An 18,946-nucleotide genomic window follows, 5' to 3' on the forward strand; every position below is an offset into this window, starting at 1 on the left:
CAGAGCCTAAGAATAAGTTTTCTGTCCTAACTGAAATATACATTAGTGAGAATATGCATGACCAGAATGGAAAGATGTTTGCTAGAGATTATTTGTGTCTTATTCTGATAACATATGGGAAATCCCTCCTAGCCCCTACCTTTTCCTTTAGAATCTGCATATATACTCTGCATTTTGTGTTCAATAAACAGAGGCACTTTGATAATACTCTCCATGTGTAATCATTGAGTCTCTCTCAGATCTGAAGGGTCACTAAAAAGTTCTTCCTGCATTACCTAAAGAGTACACCTGGGTGGTTATATTACCTGTTTCCTCTTCACCGAGTACCTATCTGCAGCCCATCAGAGTACCTGAGTACCTGTCTCCAGCCCATCAGAGTACCCGAGTACCTATCTGCAGCCCATCAGATTACCCGAGTACCTGTCACCAGCCCATCGGAGTACCCGAGTACCTGTCACCAGCCCATCAGAGTACCCGAGTACCTATCTGCAGCCCATCAGAGTACCCAAGTACCTGTCTCCAGCACATCAGAGTACCCGAGTACCTATCTGCAGCCCATCAGATTACCCGACTACCTGTCTCCAGTCCATCAGAGTACCTGAGTACCTATCTGCAGCCCATCAGATTACCTGAGTACCTATCATCAGCCCATCAGAGTACCCGAGTACCTATCTGCAGCCCATGCCTCATAGAATATACCTTTGCTTTCCAAATTGGGGTCATTTTGTGGGTAATTCCACTGTCTTGGTGCTCCAGGACCTTCAAAAGTGTGATAGGTAGGAATGAAATTAGATGTGTAATTTATGCTCCTAGAACACCTGAAGGTACTACTTCAATGTTGTATTACAGGAAAGGTTGCGAGCACTGAACTTATTCTCTCTGGAGAAGAGACGCTTGAGGGAGGATATGATTTCAATATATAAATACCGTACGGATGTCCCCACAATAGGGATAAAACTTTTATGCGAAAGGAAGTTTAACAAGACACCTGGTGACTCATTAAAATTAGAAGAAAAGAGGTTTAACCTTAAAAAATCCAGTGCTAATTAAATACCACCAAAAGAAAGCTCTATTTGTGTGAAAAATTATAACAATTTTGTTTGGGTACCATGTTGCATGACTGAGTAATTGGCATTTAAAGTGTGAGAGCACTGAAAGCTGAAAATTGGTCTGGGCAGGAAAAGGGGTATAAGTGCCCTGTATTGAAGTGGTTAAGATGGGTGCCAATGTGGTAACAATATTCAAAAAAAGACCAAGATACATTTAAAGGCCAGTCAGCCTAACATCAATAGTTTGTAAACTATTGGAGGAGGTGATAAGGAACCATATCTAAGAATTTGCTAACGAAAATAATATCATTAGTAGTAACCAACATGGATTTAAGAAAGATTGTTCTTGCTAGACCAACCAATAGGTTGTTAATAAACATCCTATGAGGAAATGAGCTGTAATCTGGATAGAGGAAGGCCTGTGGATGTATCTAAACTTGACCAAAACATTTGACACGGTCCCCCCTGTAAATACTTAATTCCCAAATTGAGTTCTGTTGGCATTGGCGATAGTGTATGAACCTGGATAGAAAACTGCTTACAGGAGCATGTACACAGGGTGGTGATGAATAGCATATTCTCTGAATGGTCTGGAATTAGAATTGGCCCCTGAACAGAGCCCTGGAGTACACCACTTATGTTTAACTTGTTCATAAATGATAAAGAGGTTGGTATAAATATTTCAGTCTCAGTGTATGTTGATGATACAAAGATAAGCAGGGTAATAACCTCACAACACGATATAGCAACTTTACAAGAGGCCTTCAATAAAAAGAGGGGTGGGCAACTACATGGCAAAGAAGGTTTGATGGTGGAAAATATAAAGTAATGCACTAGGGGCAGGGGCATTGTTAGGTGGCAAAAAGACCAGTGGCTTCAGCCCGAAGTCTGATCCCGGCACCGGGGGGGATGTTACCTACCTGACGCGCACTGACCTACCTGACATACACTGACCTACCTGACACGCACTGACCTACCTGACATGCACTGGCATACACTGACCCATACTGACACACACTGACCTACCTGACACGCACTGACCTACCTGACATATACTGACCTACCTGACACACACTGACTTACCTGACATACACTGACCTACCTGACACACACAGACCTACCTAACATACCCTGACCTACCTGACACACACTGACACGCACTGACCTACCTGACCAGACTTCAGGTGATGTGACCTCCTCCTGCAGCTCAGCCGTAGTGTGCGGCGCGCCCATTACAGTAGAGCAGTAGACAGGCAGGTACTCTAGGCAGCCAGAGCCATGACACAGGACAGGACAAGAGAGAAGAGGAGAGCCGCCCGCCCGAGCGCCGAGTGGGGATCTTCTCACAGTGACGTGGCAGCCAGATTGTAATTTCTGCCTTCTGGGGCCTTCAGCGCCTATGATGGATGTCACACGTCCTGCGGTCCCGGCATTGGACCAGTGGGACGTCCATCATAGGCGCTGTAGGCTCCAGAAGGTGGGACCTGCTATGTCACTCGGCCGCGCTCAATGTCAGATCGGTCCCTGCTCGGCGGCAGCACTCGGGCACGGAGGTTAATAACAGAATTGTGCATGCCCAAGACCCAGGACTTTTTGGGGACCCACTTTTTTGAATAGAGGTAACAGGTGCAGAAAATGTGGGCTTTGGGTGTTGGTGGTACCTTCATACCACAACCCTATAGAGGTACTCTTTATGAAAGCAAGAACTGGCCTTCCTGTCAAAAATTGAAAAGATATGTCCTGGTTAAACAGATGCAGAAAAATTGGTCTTAGGGTGTTAACTGTGCCCATGAAACGTATACCAAAAAATGTATTCACAATAAAATCAACACCCACAAAGCAAGGCAGCCTAGACAGTCTTGGAGCAATTCCACATCCGAAAAACACTTAATCAGCAACATCGGCATCAGGGGCCAGATCTGCTTCAAAGCCTGAAAAACTGCCAGAATCCTCCTCCTTTTCCTCCCTCTCCTCTTGTGTGTTGTGTGGTATTGCAAGGATGGTGATTGCATAAAGTGGGCCTTGAGAGGAAAGGAACTCCTCCTCTTCCTCCCACTCAGGAGCGTTGCTAGGTGGCAAAAAGATCAGGGGCTTCAGCTCGAAGTCCGAGCCCGGCACTGGAGGGGGATATTACCTACCTGATGCGCACTGACGTACCTGATGCGCACTGACCTACCTGACAAGCACTGACCTACTTGATATGCACTGACCTACCTGACACACACTGACCTACCAGACACACACTGACCTACCTGACATACATTGACCAACACTGACACGCACTGACCTACGTGACCAGACTTCAGGTGACGTGACCTCCTCCTGCAGCTCAGTCGCAGTGTGCGGCGCGCCCATTACAGTAGAGTAGTAGACAGCAGGCACTCCAGGCAGCCAGAGCCAGAGCCATGATACAGGACAGGAGAGGAGAGCCGCCCACCCAAGTGCTGAGTGGGGATCTTCTCACAGTGATGCGGCATGGCGGCCGCATTGTAATTCCCACCTTCTGGAGCCTGCAGCGACTATGATGGACGTCATATATATAGATGACTCCTGCGCTGTCTAAAGGTCTAAGCTAGGGAACACTGCTGCAAAAACCTATAAATCTGATCCAAACAGAAAATATAAATAATAAAATGGTGATGGTATTTGCGCTGTGAGAATGCAAAATAGAGGTGTAGGAGATGCTAAAAAGAAAAATATGAATATACTGATGGAAACTAACAAGATATGTGATAAAGGCAAACAAATGCGTGTACATCAAATCCAAGTAAATCAAATAATACCTAGTGCAGTATGATCATGCAATCCAAAAAATTATATATTTTTTTATAATTATATATATTATATTTATAAAAATAGACGCGTGTAAACAGGAGATATATAACAAACGTATGTCACATAAAACTGAATAGTTCATATGAGAATGATAAATCCGAAAGAAATATAAAAAAAACTGACAAAAAAGTTAATGTGATAATATATAAAAAAAGTCAGTGTAAAGTAAAACTCGATCTATCCCACCACGGGAAACACTCGTGTACCAAATGCAATCTTCAGTGATAACACCTCTGTGTCTGCAAGCAGCTCACCTTACTGCTGTAAGGTGTACAGCATAAACTGGTCGCAGATCATCATTCTCACAGCGCAAATACCATCACCATTTTATTATTTATGATGGATCGTCACACATCCCACGGTCCTGGCATTGGACCAGTGAGACGTCCATCATAGGCGCTGCAGGCTCCAGAAGGTGGGACCTGCTATGTCATTCGGCCACGCTCAGGGTCAGATCGGTCCCCGCTCGGTGGCGCTGCTCAGGCTCGGGGCTAATAACAGGATTTTGCATGCCCGAGACCCAGGGCTTTTTGGGGACCAACTCAGGGCTCCAGCCCCTCTCAGCCCCCCCCTCCCGACGCCACTGCTCCCGCTGCTCTGCCTCGGTGCCCTGTTCATAATGCCAGGCAGAGTCTGCTCCATCAGGAACACAAGAGGGGTTATGTCACTGATCTATGCATTGTCACAGCTCACCATGTTTTTTACCTCCTCATTTGGGATGAGGGAACGGTTCGGCCCGATCATGAATTTGGGACGAACATTTGCCTGCCTGCTGGCTGATTGCCCTGATGAACACCCTGCAATGCACTGAGTGCTGCATAGTGCATTCTGCGATTGGGCAATGCTTTGCCATATCAGGGCACAGTGCAAACTGGTTGTTAAGGGTTTTTTCCACTGACAGCTTAATAAGTAAAAAAATTACGGTTAAAAATTAAAGATAAAAATGGCGTGGTGTCCATCCCCCCAGTCCATGCCAGGCTCTTCAGAGTATGGATGATATGGATTTGGAGGAGAACCCCACCCCAAAATTTAAAACAAAATGGCCTGTGGCCCACCCCAAGCAGCCTGGTAGGTCAGGGAAGGGGGGAGCGAGCGCCCCCCAAACCATACCAGGCCACATGTCCTCAACATGAGGGGGTGGATGCTTTGGGGCAGGGGGTGCTCTGCCCCCATCCCAAAGCACCTTGTTCCCATGTTGATGGGGACAAGGACCTCATTCTCACAACCCTGGGCTGTGGTTGTGGGGTCTGCAGGCGGGGGCTTATCGGAATCTGGAAGCCTCTTTTAACAAGGACCCCCTATGTGAATGAGTATCGGGTACATAGTACCCCTACCCATTCACCAAAAAAAATTTACAAAAAGTAATAAAAACAAGTTTAACAAATTCTTTATTAAAAAATAAAAATAGTGTCCCTTGATGTAAATCCATCATCAATCATGCTGCCCGCTGACCCAAAAAAACAAAAAAATCTCTCCGCCTCCCACTGAATGCCTCCTCTGCACGTTGACCTTTCTTATATAGATAGAGGATGAATGGACATCACGGGACACTTTTTTTTAAATAAAGGAATTGCCAAAAACTGTCTTCTGTCATTTTTACTTTTTTTGCACTTTTTTTGGTGAATGGGTAAGGGGTACAATGTACCCCATACTTATTCACATAGGGGGTGGGATCTGGGGGCCCCCTTGTTAAAGAGGGCTTCCAGATTCTGATAAGCCCCCCCGCCCACAGACCCCCACAACCACCAAGCAAAGGTTGTGGGGAAGAGGCCCTTGTCCCCATCAACATGGTACAAGGTGTTTTGGGGTGACCCCAAAGCACCCTCCCCATGTTGAGGGCATGTGGCCTGGTACGGCTATCTTGCCCCCCCTTTTCCTGCAGCCTGCCAGGTTGCGTGCTCAGATAAGGGTCTGGTATGGATTTTGGGGGGACCCCATGCCATTTTTTTTATTATTTTGGCACAAGGTTTCCCTTAAAATCCATACCAGACCTGAAGGGCCTAATATGGATTTTGGGGGGAGACCCCCACGCCATTTTTTTTATTTTTCGGCACGGGGTTCCCCTTAATATTCATACCAGATCTAAAGGACCTGGTAATGTGGGGGGAGGGGGACTCATGCCATTTTTTTCAATGATTTTTATCTATATTGCCGGGATCCGACAATACAGTACATTACAGCCGCGAGCAGTTTTTTCCTTTCGAAATGTCATTTTGCTGTGGTACTGTTATGAACATGGGAAAGATGTGCTACTTTACAGGCAGACTAAGGAGACCCCCAGGCACGATATTTAAAGGAATATTTCATTTTTATTGTTTTACTTTAAGCATTATTAAAATCACTGCTCCTGAATAAACGTCCGTTTTTAAAACTTTTTTTGCATTGATACATGTACCCTGGGGCAGGACCCAGGTCCTCAAACACTTTTTATGGCAATCACTTCAATCACTTGCATATAAGCCTTTAAAATGAGCACTTTTGATTTTTCACGTTCGTGTCCCATAGGCTTTAACAGTGTTTGCACAAATTTTTTGCATGTTCTGCTGTGAACTGAACCAGGGGGCTGTGCGGCTCATCCCTAACACGCACATGAAATTTAAAGGCATCCCAGTCTTAGTCCGTAGGGTTAAATATTGAGTTGGCCCACCCTTTGCACCTATAACAGCAGCTTCAACTCTTCTGGGAAGGCTGTCCACATAGTTTAGGAGCGTGTCTAAGGGAATGTTTGACCGTTCTTCCAGAAGCACAGTTGTGAGGTCAGGCACTGATGTGGACGAGAAGGCCTGGCTCATAGTCTCTGCTCTACTTCATCCCTAAGGTGTCCTATCAGGTTGTGGTCAGGATTCTGTGCAGGCCAGTCAAGTTCCTACACCCCAAAGTCACTCATCCATGGACCTTGCTTTGTGCACTGGTGCAGAGTCATGTTGGAACAGGAAGGGACCATCCCCAAACTGTTCCCACAAAGAGAGCATGAAATTGTCCAAAATGTCTTGGTATGCTGACTCCTTAAAGAGGAGGTAAGCCCTGATGGGTTTTACTTCCTCTTTGTTCCCCTGTAAAGTAAAAGCATAATGGGCTAGTATGCAGTGCATATTAGCCCGTTATATGGCACTTACCTGCAAACGAAGCCCACACTGTCCCCGCTGGTGGCCGCATCCATCTTCACCCCTCTTCCTTCCAGGACCACGGACTCCGGCTCTATGACTGGCCGGAGCCGCGTAATGCCACTCCCATGCATGCGCACGGAAGCTGTCAGTCACGGCACTTGCGAGTGAAGAAACAGCATGGAGAGCTGTTTCTTCACAGTGCATGCACCAATGACATAATTGGTGCAGTGTACAGCAAAAATCTCCTAAACAGTGCACGTTTAGGAGATATTTTCACTACCTATAGGTAAGCCTTATTCTAGGCTTACCTATAGGTAAAAGTCACAATCAGAGGTTTACAACCACTTTAAGAGTTCCCTTCACTGGAACTAAGGGGTCAAGCCCAACCCCTTAAAAAAAAAACCCACATCTTAATCTCCCCTCCACCAAATAATTTGGACCAGTGCACAAAGCAAGGTCCATAAAGACATGAATGAGCACGTTTGGGGAGGAGGAACTTGACTGGCCTGCAGAGAGTCCTGACCTCAATCTGATAGAACACCTTTGGGATGAATTAATTGGGATGAACATGAGTTCGGCCCACACATTTACCTGTTTGACCATTCACTGAACACCCATTTGCAGGGTGTTCGCCCCACCAAACTCCCTGCAATGCACTGTGCGTGTGCATTTGGCTCCCTAATTGGGCAAAGCTTTGCCCAGTCAGGGTGCAGCATAAGCTGGCTGTTAAGGAGCGGGGGCCAGGAAGCCGGCCACAGCGTCCTTAAGAACTGATGAGTCATAAACTGTCAATGCGCTGACAGCTGAATAAAAAAAACTGCCGCAGTAAATGTACGTTAGGCGGTAAAGGAATTTTTCATTTTTATTGTTGCACTTTAAGCGTCATTAAAATCATTGCTCCTAAAAATAAATTGTTTTTAAAAAATGTTTGTGCCTTGATACATGTCCCCCAGGGCAGTACCCAGACCCCCATACACCTTTTATGGCCAATTCATTGCATTTAAGCCTTCAAAATAGGCACTTTGATTTTTATTAGGGATGAGCCGAACACCCCCGGTGTTCGCAGCAGAACATGTGAACAGGCAAAAAATTTGTTCAAACACACGAACACCATTAAAGTCTATGGGACACAAACATGAAAAATCAAAAGTGATAATTTTAAAGGCTTATATGCAAGTTATTGTCTTAAAAAGTGTTCGGGGACCTGGGTCCTGCCCCAGGGGACATATATCAATGCAAAAAAAAGTTTTAAAAACGGACGTTTTTTTCGGGAGCAGTGATTTTAATAATGCTTAAAGTGAAACAATAAAAGTGAAATATTCCTTTAAATTTCATACCTGAGGGGTGTCTATAGTATACCTATAAAGTGGCATATGTTTCCCGTGTTTAGAACAGTCCGAGAGCAAAATGACATTTCTAAAGGAAAAAAAGTCATTTAAAAGTACTCGCGGCTATAATGAATTGTCGGTTCCGGCAATACACATAAAAGTTCATTGATAAAAGCAGCATGGGATTCCCCCACAGGGGAAACCCAAACCAAAATTAAAAAAAAAAATGCGTTGGGGTCCCCCCAAATTCCATACCAGGCCCTTCAGGGCCTCGGTGGCCTTGTGACAAATCCGGCCCTGCCCCCCGCCCACAGACCCCTACAACCACCAAGCAAAGGTTGTGGGGAAGAGGCCCTTGTCCCCATCAACATGGTACAAGGTGTTTTGGGGTGACCCCAAAGCACCCTCCCCATGTTGAGTGCATGTGGCCTGGTACGGCTATCTTGCCCCCCTTTTCCTGCAGCCTGCCAGGTTGAGTGTTCGGAAAAGGGTCTGGTATGGATTTTGAGGGAAACCCCTACGCCATTTTTTTTTTTTAATTTTGGCACGGAGTTCTTAATATCCATACCAGACCTGAAGGGCCTGGTATGGAATTTGGGGGGACCCCCACGCATTTTTTTTTCCATTTTGGTTCGGGGTTCCCCGGTGGGGGAATCCCATGCCATTTTTATCAACAAACTTTTATGTGTATTGCCGGGACCGACAATTCATTATAGCCGCGAGAGCTTTTAACCTCCCTGACGGTAATCCCGAGTGTGGCTCAGGGTTAAATTTCAGTCCCATTAGCGGTAACCCCGAGCCACACTCGGGATTACATTGCAGGATCCTGTTGCGGCATTACTTACCTTGTCCCCAGGATCCTGCGATGTCCCCCGCAGTGTCCGTGGGCTCTGTCTCCTCTGAAGCCTCTCCGTGCCAAGCTCCGTTCCCTGCGAGCGGCGCGACGTGCAGGGGCGGAGCCTGGTGGCAAATTCAAAAAAATTTACAAATCATAACACATACAGTATTGTAATCTTACAGATTACAGTACTGTATGAAATTATTTCACATCCCTTTTGTCCCCAGTGCTTTGGCCCATGCCCTGCATGCAGTTTTATATGATATATACTGTTCTTTCTGCCTGGAAACTGGAGATTGTCCATAGCAACCAAAAAGTGTCCCTTTATGTCAAAAGTGGCTTTAGATCAGCTAGAAAACAGCGATAGTAAATTAGAACACTTGCAGAATTGAGCGATAGTGAATCGTGGGGAAATTTATTTTATTATTATTATATTTTTATTTTTTTAATTATTTATATTTATTCATTATATTATAATTTATGTTTTTGTGTTTCAAACTTCATCATACCCGGGATATCTACTAGACTCTTGTTTGGGCAGATTTAAGTGTGTTATTGTTAAGAATTACAGACCTACAATATAAAACGCCAAAATTCCATGCAAAATAATTGTACCGCTTTCAGCACCTAAAATCCGAAATAATCATACCGCCAGGGAGGTAAATGACTTTTTTTCCTTTAGAAATGTCATTTTGCTCTCGGACTGTTCTAAACACAGTAAACATGTGCCACTTTACAGGCATACTGTGGACACACCCAGGTATGAAATTTAAAGCAATATTTCACTTTTATTATTTCACTTTAAGCATTATTAAAATCACTGCTCCCGAAAAAACAGCCATTTTTAAAACTTTTTTTTGCATTGATACATGTCCCAAGGGGCAGGACCCAGGTCCCCAAACATTTTTTATGACATTACCATGCATATAAGCCTTTAAAATTAGCACTTTTCATTTCTCCCATAGACTTTTAAAGGGTGTTCCGCGGCTTTTGAATTTGCCGCGAACACCCCAAATTGTTCGCTATTCGGTGAACAGGTGAACACCCTAATTTTTATTATTCGGCTCCCATAGACTTCAATGGGGTTTGCCGTTTGGGTTAGAATTTTTCCCCTGTTTGGGAGTTCTTAAACTCTAACTCTAATTAGGAGAAAGTTTTTTTTCTAAAAAAGACATGAATTTATAAAAAGGTTAGTTTTAGCAAAAAACATTTTTTTACACTGCTGATGTTTACAACTACTTTACGTGACCTATTGGAATCTACAATTTTGCAGGAAGAGGAAACAATTGGCAGAATGACAGATTGTAAGAAAGTTTATCTGTCCTTTAATAAATTCAACCAATGATATTCACAGGTATATTACTACAGTTATTACTACACTTTTCTTGCATATTTATGTAGAAACTAAGCCTTAAGGATTCCAAACAATTTAGCATTTTTTTAAAATATTTTCCAATGATATAGACTACTTTTATACCGTAAAAGTCCAATTTTGTCCCAATAGTTTATTTCTTTCTGTTTTTTGAGTATTGTTTGGATTAATACAGAACAAAAATAACATAGACAAAAAAACAAGAACATCCCAAGTTATACTAAAAAAAAAATCTAAGACCTTGAAACCAGGACATTACACATTCCAACCAAACTATTCTCTAGTCCAAAAAAGATAACCCCTCTCTCATACAATACATTTTCCTATATTTCCAAGCTTGTGTCTGAAATGTCCACACAAATCTTTTGAAATGTATTTAAGGCTCCTCTATGGTGAAAAGTTAACTGTTCAAATTCAAATTAACTGTCAATAGCCATTCCCCCACTGTTGGTAGATTTGTTGAATTCCACTTTTGAGCAATCAATTTCCTAGCAAGTCACAATGTTTTACAAAGCCCCAATCGCAAAACATCTAGGTGCCCCAAACTACACTTGTATGGAATATACTGTATGTTATGCTTGAATAAAAATAGTATTGATATGTAGGATAGCCTCTTTAAATATTGTATTAACATACCATAGGATATCTTTAAATAAGACATTTAAAATTTCCTGGGTCCTGACCACATCTATTACAATTAGGGCTACTGTGAAGGCCTGCTTTATGGAGTAAATTTAGTGAACTTTGGACAACAAACAGCTGAAACACTTTCTGAAAGGTTGATATTGAGACAAAGGAAACCACAGGTGGTTTTCAGTTTCTGGTGGGAACATTTCACATGCTATTCTTAAATCAAGCAATGTTTGCATAATACCCTTTGTGCTGTTCTTCAGAACAATAGGCAATTAAATACTATTGATACGGATACTATTGTGGTATATGTACGTGTACTATAAATCATGAGCAGAGAATGTACACATCTTAAACTGCTCCTTGTTTAGAGAAGCCCTTGGTCAAACACTATACCAAGGCTTGTCAATAAGAATCAACAATAGTTTGTTATTTTACCATAGCTGCAATAGATTGACCAGTGGCATTTATGGAACTGTATCTCCATCTAGAGTTTGGAGATAGAATGTTTCCCTCATATAATTTGATGTAGAAAGGAAGTAGGAAGAGTTACACCCAAGTAGTATGGTAGAATTCAAACTTGCAGCAGTATCAGCATTATGAGTTACCTCCTTTACACACCTGCAAAGCAAAATGCTCAAGCCTAGCCATAACCTTCTTTCCCTTATCTTTCACATTATCTTGGGACAGTTTTACTGGCATACACACTTCTCCCCACATCTCTTTTTGGCACCCATAGATTAAAGCAGGGGGACTGAATGGAGGAGAAGCAGGGACCAGAAGAAATCCAAAGAACATCCAGAAAAAATCCAAAGGCAAGAACCAAAGAATAGCTGCAATAGATTGACCAGTGGCATTTATGGAACTGTATCTCCATCTAGAGTTTGGAGATAGAATGTTTCCCTCATATAATTTGATGTAGAAAGGAAGTAGGAAGAGTTACACCCAAGTAGTATGGTAGAATTCAAACTTGCAGCAGTATCAGCATTATGAGTTACCTCCTTTACACACCTGCAAAGCAAAATGCTCAAGCCTAGCCATAACCTTCTTTCCCTTATCTTTCACATTATCTTGGGACAGTTTTACTGGCATACACACTTCTCCCCACATCTCTTTTTGGCACCCATAGATTAAAGCAGGGGGACTGAATGGAGGAGAAGCAGGGACCAGAAGAAATCCAAAGAACATCCAGAAAAAATCCAAAGGCAAGAACCAAAGGAAAAATCCCCAAATATGTCACTAAATGAACCCAGCTGCCAGTGTTGCACTTTTTGAAGGATAAATGGTTGAAATATACAGGCATCACATTAGATCACAGCGATGATCAGGGCACACCCCATGTCTTTGATATACCATTTTTAAATACAATAAGTCTGTCAGAGGAAATGATTGTAAACATGCATGTAAAATGTTACTTAATTAGAAATACTCTGTAACCAAACACAAGTGCTGTATAATGTCATTCTATTGTATTTTCATCTTTAGGAAGCACTCCAAAGGGATATAAACAAAGGGAAATAATAATTTAACATGTCAGCTGAGATTTACATTTACAGGTTTATATTGCTGACTTTTTCTTGTATTAATTGAAAAAAAACCTGGATTGTAGGAAATATACTGTACATTTTATTTGTGATCCTCAAAATGTACAAACACAAAGAGGCTAATTTTAGCCTTGATTTTATAGGACAAGGAGAAAAAGAAGGCGTTAAGTTCATGATAGATTCGGTGGTTTAAGTACATGCTATGACTCTGTTAATTACACTTCAGTGTTCTAGCAGAAAGAAATAACTATAGCTTGTTCTTTTTCCCCTTTGCTGCCATTGTTAAAAAGGTTTATGATTTGTTTCCATGGGCCTGAAGATTCACTGCTTATCTATTAAAAAAAACCTCATTGGTCTTTGTGAGCCTCCATTATTTTCTGATAAGAGCTTCCCTACTAGGCTTGCATTTACATGTGTCAGTCTATCAATGCCAAACGACTTTACTTATTCACAGTAGCTGCCAACTAACACCAATCATGCAGAGCTTCTGGCAAGGGGCTTGGCAATGTTTCCCCCTATCTCACCTAACCACCTGTACTGGGCTTTACTAAAAAGGAGCTGATGAAAATTCTGCCAACTCTGATAACGATGAGTGTGTGGTGGATTAGCAAGGCTGCTGTTTAGACCCTGGATTTGCTAAACACTTAAGCCTAGTCAGAGATGATGTTGGTTATTGTTTTGCAAAATGTATTTATTCAAACAGAGGAAAATGGGACATATATAGGAGTGCCAGATAAAGTTGTTTTGGCTTTTCCAATGTGTTCTTTCAAACAATGGCCTGTGCCTAGTAATTAACCTATTACATTTTAGAAAACACAAAACCAAGCTGTATTTTAGTGCTTCAGTTGCTAACACATGCAAAATATGATCTTAAAGGGATGACTGGCAAGAAATGAAAAAAGAAGACAAACTGGACTTTATAAGTATGACCCCAAAGAAAACTAGAAAATGCATTTCCTGGGGAAAATATGTGGGAATGCTGAATAGCTGAATTGCTAAAACTGCCCCCATCATACTGCCCTCAAAACTGCCCCATCAGAATTGCCCCATCAAAATTGTCCTCATCAAAACTGCCCCATCATATTGCCACCATCAGAACTGCCCCATCAGAACTGCCCCATCAAAACTGCCCCATCAAAACTGCCCCATCATATTGCCACCATCAAAACTGCCCCATCATATTGCCACCATCAAAGCTGCCCCATCAAAACTACCCCCATCAAAACTACCCCCATCAAAACTGCCCCATCAAAACTACCCCCATCAAAACTACCCCCATCATATTGCTACCATAAAAACTGCTCCATTAAAATTGTCCCCATCAAAACTGCCCCATCATATTGCCACCATCAAAACTGCCCCATCAGAATTGCCCCATCATATTGCCACCATCAAAACTGCCCCATCATATTGCCACCATCAAAACTGCCCCATCAGAATTGCCCCATCAAAACTGCCCCATTATATTCCTCTATTATAAATCAGTACATGGTGTGTCTGTCCCCTCCCCCGGGCTCTGTATTTAGAGCTGAGATTCTCCAGCCACCTCCCCCCTGTGTATAACAGAAGCTTTGGTAACCACGGCAACAAAAGCACTCTGTTTAATGGCTAAAATTTCCTGAAATGACCACTAAACAAACAGCTTTTTCACAAAAACTGTAAAAGCTATCAAACCGAAAAGATATAGCCAGATAGCTGAATATTTTGTGAACATTTTAAAGTTTGTTTGGTGTCTGTAGGTGAAAGTATGAAGGAGCTGAAACTTTTAGGGAGCGGAAGAAGATTTTAAGGATTTGAAGCATGCTCCCATTGACTTCAATGTTAAAAAAAAGTGTTAAAAAGCTTAATATTTTAAAAAGTATAAATAGTAGAAAAAAAGTTGAAAAAGTCCCATCATCAGCTGAAAGAGACGAACATTTTAATAGTTGAATGGTTTTAATAGCTGAAAGTATGCAGAAGTTACGCAGAGCCAAAAAACGTACGGAATAAAATTAAATAATAAAATTAAAAATAAATAAAATTGAATAACAATAGTGGGACTGCTAAAACATTCCCACTAATAACTTATAAAGTGATATGTATAAAAACCACTGTCTTTATTTGTGCACATAGGTTCAAAATATAAAAACAATATTAAACTGTAAAAGCACCATACATGACTATGATTAACAATATGTTCACACGTAAAAAGAGGCTATGTTAAAGACCAGTAAATAGAAATATTTACTTACCTATAGAGAGGTATACTGTATAAACCAATACAAACAAATTGGTGATATTGATAACTTAATGAAAACCGCCTCATTCTCAACATGTTTCACATTAAAACTTTATCAGGAGCTGTGTACTATAAACAGAAAAACGATACATGAGTTTATGTTTTTAATGATAATATAAGACAAATGGCCAACAGAACATGCACACGAAGAGCAGCACTCACTTGAATACAATGGATCAAGGTCAAATGGCCACACTAACAATAGTCTAGGTATGGTGTAGAAACCCAAAACAACCCTGCCCTGGCTGATGAGCCCAACAAATGTTTTCACTAAAACACAAAATATCTCTTAAAAACAATAATAATGGTAGTCAAACCAATAGGGCAAGGCAAACTATAACAGTATATCCAGAGAAACAAACCTACCATGGTTTTATAAAAAGATGAATATATGAGTATGGCCCAATAAGAAAAAAAGTTTCCCAATATCCAGGGCAGGTTGAATTAAACCCTAGAAAACAAGAATCCCAGAGTGAACTAATTTGCCCAAACAAAAGCAAAATCAAAATTAAATATATGCCTCTCATTATAACACAATTACCTCATGTGCACTTATATGTCCTGTGACTGCACCGCAGCCAGTGTAACTATACAGCCAGGCCAGCTGGTTAAGATGGCATCCCTGAATGCTCGCCCTTCCCATCACACAAGTGCCAGGCGTGGTGGATGGTGTCAAAGGAAAACAAATAGTGTAGCACTTGTAAAAAACGTGACTTAAACATGTATCAAACAGAGGGTGATAGATCCAAATGATCACCACTAAAAATTAAAACAATAAACATGTGCAAATATAGCGAACACTATAACAAATGTTGAATGTCCAAGAAAAATCCCAGTGACAATATTCAAAATGTAGTTCAAAGCTTCATGTGAATATGGTTCAAAACAACATGTGAATATCCCAACTGTGAACCAGGATATGTAACTAAAGTGAGAAGTACCACCAGAGAAAACTGCAAGGCTTACCGGAGCGTTTGAACCCACAAGAGCATATGTTCTGTGAGTCAAATGGGCTTGTGTTGTGTAAACAACCAATGGGAACCTTTGAACGGGAATACCCAGCTATCCTCGAGGTGGAAGATATCTATGTAGGTGTGTCTCATAAGAGACGATGATCAGATGTCCATGGATGTAGTAAAGGTAATTAAAGGGGGAAGAACAGAAAGGGCCACATAGCGTAATTACATTTGAGTACAAGATACATTTTAATAAAGTTGGAAGACTTACATTTGGCAGGTAAAAATCAGCGCTTTTTAAAAACAAATGGCGGCAGTGGAGTCCTTCCCGATGCGTTTTGTCTCCAAGGACATTGTCTGGGCTGTCCCTCCACTGCAGCCCTCCAGATATTTATAGAGAATATGACCCCATACATGAGAGCCAAGCCCCCATTGTGTTTCCAGTGTTACCAATGTTACTTCCGGTTTAGAAAGATGGCCGACCAGCGTGCTTTCCATGCCTCGGTCTGAACCATGAGTGATGTGTTCCAAACCTCAATGTGGCAAAAATCAGCCAATAGCAGACATATACGTCTCAAGCCTCGATGTAAGAGTCTGATGATGTATCGTCAATCAAACAGGAACAAACATGCCGGGGAGTGCATGATCGTGTAAAGACATAATGCGCCTCAACTGCGCAATAAGCATGCGTTTCATGTGACGGGGGGACTAACTCCCCCTAGCCAGCCGGAGAATGCCACGTACCACGCTACTATCTCACACCTGGAAGAATGTGATTAAGATGCCTAATATAAATGGGGATTGTTAACTGTTAAATGTAAATGTAAAAAAGGCTCAGTGACGTTATAAAAATGGCTACTTTGTATTAAATAGAGTACACACATAAAAGCCCATGGATTGGTTAAAAGATGAAATGAAAAATGACTAAAAATAACAAAAAACAAAATAACACATGAGCTCACCTCTGGACACAGCAGAAGGGTTCTGTCTAGATGAAACTAATAACTGTCAGGAAGATCCTGCCTGTAACAGGCATCCTGTGCGTGCAGTTGCGCAATTGCGCGCTACTCTGCACATGCGCGTGTGCAACAGGCGGGCTAGCTAGCTGTCACACGGGGATCTTGCTGTCTGCTCTACAGAGTTATGTGTGTTGATCCTTGAGAACTTGTTTCTGTACTAAAGACCCGGCTTGTTCCTGATTATCCTTGTTATCTGCCTGCATCTGATCCCGGCTTGTCTCCGACCACCCCTGTCTTCTGCCTGCATCCGACCCCGGCTTGTCTGACTACTCTTCTGCCTGACCCTCTGGCTCATCCACAGTCCACTTGGCTATCGATCCAGCTTTTCTGACTCTCCAGCCTAGTATAATGACTTCAGTTCCAGTCTGCTGCACCAGTGTTCCAGTCTGCTATCTGGTTCCAGTCTGCTGTTTGGTTCCAGTCTGCTGCACCAGTGTTCCAGTCTGCTGTTTGGTTCCAGTCTGCTGCACCAGTGGTCCAGTTTGCTATCCGGTTCCAGTCTGCTGTTTGGTTCCAGTCTGCTGCACCAGTGGTCCAGTTTGCTATCCGGTTCCAGTCTGCTGTTTGGTTCCAGTCTGCTGCACCAGTGTTCCAGTCTGCTATACGGTTCCAGTCTGCTGTTTGGTTCCTGTCTGCTGCACCAGTGTTCCAGTCTGCTATCCGGTTCCAGTCTGCTGTTTGGTTCCAGTCTGCTGCACCAGTGGTCCAGTTTGCTATCCGGTTCCAGTCTGCTGTTTGGTTCCAGTCTGCTGCACCAGTGTTCCAGTCTGCTATACGGTTCCAGTCTGCTGTTTGGTTCCTGTCTGCTGCACCAGTGTTCCAGTCTGCTATCCGGTTCCAGTCTGCTGTGTGGTTCCAGTCTGCTGTATCAGTGTTCCAGTCTGCTATCTGGTTCCAGTCTGCTATCCAGTTCCATTCTGCTGTTTGGTTCCAGCCGACTGCACCTGCCTACTGATCCAGCTCCTTCCAGGTTCCAGTCTACCTTCCAGCTCAGTCTGAAGTTCTACTGCACAGCGCTTCCTGAGTTCCAGACCTACTTCCTGCTGTTGATCCTGCCAGGCACTCGTGCCACTCTTGACTCTTGTGCTTCCTGTATATCCTACCAGGGCCCTCAAGTCGGAGCCGCAACCCATCCCCTGCAAGTCAGGCTCGTCCAGAAGGTATGTGACAATAACATTGTAGGATGTGAACCATCAAATTAATATGTCCACCACAGTAAGGATCTAGTTAAAATAATGTGTATAAACAGACCGTCCATGTAATTCCATTGAGCACAAAATGAATGTATCCAATGGACAATGAAATAAATAAATAAATGACCAGTATTGGAATATGCAACAATGCTAGCATGACTCTACTTTGTCCTCCACCGTCTCCACCCACTGACTTACTCACTGCCCAGGAAATCGCTAATCACTTCAAAACAAGATTGATACAATCCGTGATGAAATCTCCACTCTACAGGTATCTCCCCCAGATAAGACCCCATGTCAACAGGTACAACTGACACTCCCCCTATTCAAATCTGCTACTACAGACGAAGTTGCTAAACTCCTTTCTATCGCCCACCTAACCATCTGTCCCCTGGACCCTATTCCCTCTCAAATGCTACGGTCACCCTCTGACCCCATCCTACTCTCTTACCCACATCTTCAATCTCTCCCTTACCTCTGGCATCTTCCCCAATGCTCTAAAAGAGTACCCTAGAACTATAATTTTATTTTTGTTGTTTTGGGGAGAAGCCTATAACAATTTGAGTAATAAAGTGCAGTCAGGTTTACCTAAATTCTAAAAGTTTCAATAATTTTTTTTTCTGTTTGTTAATATCTGTATACCTGACCTGCAAATATACTGATAATTACTAGTATGGGAGAGGAGTTACCCTTTTTGTTAAAGAACTATGTATTTTTTTTGTTTTGTTTTTTTGCAGTCAGCAATAGTTTTTAGGGCAACTATGTATTGGATTTTTTGAATAGGAATTCAGTGCTCT

Source organism: Aquarana catesbeiana, linkage group LG02 (genome assembly GCF_042186555.1).
Source record: "Aquarana catesbeiana isolate 2022-GZ linkage group LG02, ASM4218655v1, whole genome shotgun sequence".
NCBI classification, from domain to species: Eukaryota; Metazoa; Chordata; class Amphibia; order Anura; family Ranidae; genus Aquarana; species Aquarana catesbeiana.